This window comes from Pteropus alecto, unplaced genomic scaffold (assembly GCF_000325575.1).
Source record: "Pteropus alecto unplaced genomic scaffold, ASM32557v1 scaffold110, whole genome shotgun sequence".
NCBI classification, from domain to species: Eukaryota; Metazoa; Chordata; class Mammalia; order Chiroptera; family Pteropodidae; genus Pteropus; species Pteropus alecto.
In genome coordinates, this window is record NW_006431920.1 from 5,242,779 (window position 1) to 5,247,107 (window position 4,329).

Here is a 4,329-nt window from a genome sequence, read left to right on the forward strand (position 1 = left end):
TCTGAGTTTCAGCCCCGGAATCCCTCAAACTACTAAATTATGTTTTAAATATGCATATATTGAGGTTCATTATTTTTACTTTCAAGTTCTGTGGGCTTTGACAAATGCCCGGTGTTATGTGCCCATCATTATGGTATCAAACGGAATAGTTTCACTGCCCTAAAAAGTCCTCTATGTTTCATCTATTAAACTCTTTGTCCTCCTCAAACCACTGGAAACCATTGATATTTTTATTATTTCTCTAATTTCATCTTATCCAGGATGTCTTATAAATGGAAACATACAATATACCTTTCAGACTGATTTCTTTAGCTTAGCAATTGCTTTTAAGATTTATCAAGGTTTTTGTATGGCTTGGTAGCTCTTTTTTTTTTTTTTAATTGCTGAATAGTACCTCATTGTATAGATGTATCACAGTTTATTCATTCACTTATTTTAAAAAAACACTTTGAATAAAACTGCTACAAACACTGGTGTGTAGGATTTTTCATGAGCACAAGTTTTCACATCAGTTGGATAAATATTTAAGAATACAATTGCTAGATTTTATGGTAAGACTATATTTCATCATGTAAGAAACTGCCAAGCTGTCTTGCAAAGTGCCTGGGCCATTTTGCATTCTACCAGAAATGAATAATAGTTACTGTTGTTCTGCGTCCTTACTAGCAATTGTTCTTGTCAAGTTTTTGGATTTAAGCCACTCCAATAGTTTATACACCAGTATCTCGTTGTTGTTTTAGTTTGCATTTCCCAAATGACAAATCGTAATGAGCATTTTTTCATGTGCTTGTCATCTTTACATCTTCCTTGGTAATGTCTGTTTAGATATTCTGCCCATTTCTTAAATTGGATTGTGTATTTTCTTATTGTTGAGTTTAAGAGTTATTTATATATTTTGGTTACAAGTCCTTTTTCAGGCATACATTCACATTTTGATAATATTTTCTCCTAGGCTGTGCCTTGTCTTCTCATTCTCATAATAGTGTCTTTCATAGATAACAATTTTTAAATTAAATAAAGCTTAATTATAATTACGTATTTATTTTGAAATATAAATTTTAAAATATTACTATTTTAAATATCTATTTTAACTTTATTTTAATTTATTTTATTTTTATTTTATATAAATTTTATTTTATGGATTTTGTGTCATATCTAACTCATCGCCAAACCCAAGGCCATCTAGATTTTATCTTGTTTTCTTCTAAAAAATATAGTTTTTACATTTATGTCTGTGATCCATTTTTAGTTAATTTTGTATAATGTGCAAAAGCTGTGTCTAAGTTCACTTTCTTTTTTGAGGGGAGTGCATATGGACCTCCAATAGTCCCAACACAATTTGTTAGAGACACTATCTTTTCTCATTTGAATTGGTTTGTACTTTTGTCAAAATCATTTGTATACATCTGTTTGGATTTATTGATTGGGTTCCACTGATTTAAATGTCTGTTGTTTCACTAATACCACTTTGTCCTGATTATTGTAGTTTAATAGTATGTCTTGAAATTGAGTGCGTAAGTCTTCCAACTTTATTCCTTTTTTTTTTTCAATATTATGTTCGTTATTCTAGGATCTTTGCTTTTCCATATAAATTTCATAACAAGTTTTCTGATATCTACAAAATAGCTTGTAGGATATCTGGGGGGAGGGAGTGTTTTTGGCAGAAAGTAGAGCAAGACACTGAGATTACAGTGGGATTGACATGTTCAACAAAGACAAGTGGGTTGTACAGCTGAGATGAGAGCAGGAAGAGAATGGTGGGACCTAGAATTAGGATAACAAGTAGCCAGATCTTGCACGCCTGATAAAAACTTTGGATTTTACACTAAGCTGGAAACCCCTTGGAGAATTTTGAGAAAAGTGAAATGATGTGATTTAAGATCAAGGAGTATTATTCTGGTTTTAGTATGCTAGACTGTAGAGGAGCTAGGATGGATGTTATAATTCAAGGGGAAAATAAACTTGCTATGACAAAATTTTTGTGGATGAAAATACAGAAATTTGATTTTTCAGGGTCCTCAAAACTCCATTATTATTAAAGTTGCTTATCTCTTGTCAAACATCCAGATAGATCTATATTTAAGATCTGTGGTAGACAGTTTCCTCACAAAGATATTACAGTGCATAAATTACTCAAATCTCTACAGATTGATTCATTCACATAACAACATACTCCATATATACTTTAATTCTTTTATTCATTTATTCATTATTTTTTAATGAAGCATATTTTATTTTGCAGAAAACTGGTGCTTGTTCTGCAAATAGAAATGAATAAAAACAGATTTCAGTCTTCCATTGCCTCACTCGGTTGTATAGTTGACTGATGTATAAAGTATCACAATGTAAGGAAGGTGGAGGAGACTGTGTAATAGAAATAGTTATGGTGAAAGAATGAATAAAAAAAGATCATATCCTTGGGTGAGTTCAAAGGTGGCACCTGATGGGTGTTGAAGGGTAAGTAGGTGTCTACCCAAAGGCCAAAAAACAGTCTAGTAGCACATCTAGGCTGGAAAGGTGAAAGATGATCAGTGGTTATAGTATCGGATGCTTAATTTGCATAAGGCACCATTGTGTAAATAAGAGCTGAAAACTATAGCTTTAGTTCACACCTCTCATGGGTATTTAAACCTCAATATGTCCATATCATTAGAACTAAAAGTGGTTGAGTTTGGCTTGGGACCAGGACACTGAAAAGGAATCTCCAAATGAGTTGCAGAGATAGACAAAGAACTGATCACTTCCTCACAAAAAGCACAAACTTCATCTTGTAAGAGATGCATAGTTGTGATAATTTTAGCAGCATTTAACACAATCATTTTTACCTCAGGAGTTCTGTTATAGGAGTAGAATGAAAAACAGTTTGGAAAGCTATGAAGCCTAAGACAAAAGAAAAAACACCTTGAAAGCCATTTCGAGAGTCCCATCCAGAAATGGTAATTACTAGGACCAAAGAATTATTAGAGAAGAGAGTAATTGGAGATTGGATAAAATACAATTGAAGAGAGAACTGTGGGGAGAGAATAAGATTAAGAATGTTTAGGTATAGTAGGAGGACAAGGGGACAGGTCTCTAGGCAGCTACAAGAGGTTAAAAGATGGTGTAGATAAAGTGGTCACTGACCAAGGGAAGAAAATAAAGCTCATGGAGCAGATAGTGATTGTGGGAAAAGCCCAGCCAAACTCGGTTTGAACACCTCGAGTTTGAAGTACGCATACAAGAGTTTTGGCCTAGAAATACAGAAATGAAAAGATTATCTTTATGTAAATATATCCTATGAAATAAACATTTGTGGATGCCAACGCCAGTTTTTTCAGTTTTTTAGTAACTGCTGACCTTTAGGGTCCTGGGATAAGTTTAATTGCAACAGAGTTCAGTCTGTGACAGTGAGTTTTTAAGGTTTTTTATTTTGCCAAGCTGGGCCTCATGGGAGGCAGGCCATGGAAATAGCCTTCTGGTAATCACTTAGGAGAAGAGATGGAGAGGGAAGGAGGGGGACATGGGGGAAGAAGGAAAGGAGAGGAAGTAGCAGCCGCAGCTTACATGCAAGAAATCACATCCCTTCTCCACTGCAACATTTCCTGCTGCTTTGCCAATATCAGCCCACATCCCCAGTGACGAGATTTTTGTCCTTTATTTGTCTTTAGAGATATCTTTGTATCTTGATCAAATCTTCTATACCGGTGATGGGAAAGATGGCATGTACAAGGCGAAAGTAGTACATAGTGTCACCAGGTAGCTATGGTGAGCTGCTGTGGAAATGTGGGCTATAGCTGGTAGCATTGGTAAGTTATGGAGCAGCTCTGATCACTCTTGAGTCCATGTCATTCCAGAACAGATTCTTGAATTCCAATGACAGCCTCCTATGGCTCAAATATGACAGGGGTGCAACTGATGATAACAAAATGATAATGGGAATAATCTATCCCAAAAGGCAAAAACTTAAAAGTTGTTATCATCAGTGGCAACACTGAAATGTGATTCATGAACATATTGTTAGTGCCCCCCTGAGAACATGATAACAAGCTAGTTCTAATCGATGCTAAAAGAAAAAAAGTATATAAGTTCTGGAGCATGAACATTGCCCAAAGTGGAGAAGAAATGGCAAGAGCAACAAAAGCAGCAAACAACAAACCTGGATAACTTATAGAGCTGAATACAAAAATCTATGTTAAGTTTTAAAATAGAATACAAGGCCCAGTCTACGGCCATACCACCCTGAGCAAGCCCGATCCCGTCTGATCTTGGAAGCCAAGCAGGATCAGGCCTGGTTAGTACTTGGATGGGAGACCACCTAGGAAGACCAGGTGCTGTAAGCGTAAAAAATAG

The 4,329-nt window shown here is 35.3% G+C and overlaps 1 pseudogene; it reads left to right on the forward strand.

Moving 5' to 3' along the window:
* Positions 1–4,200: 4,200 nt before the first annotated feature.
* Positions 4,201–4,319, forward strand: LOC112475475 (annotated as a pseudogene).
* The last annotated feature ends 10 nt before the right edge of the window (positions 4,320–4,329 follow it).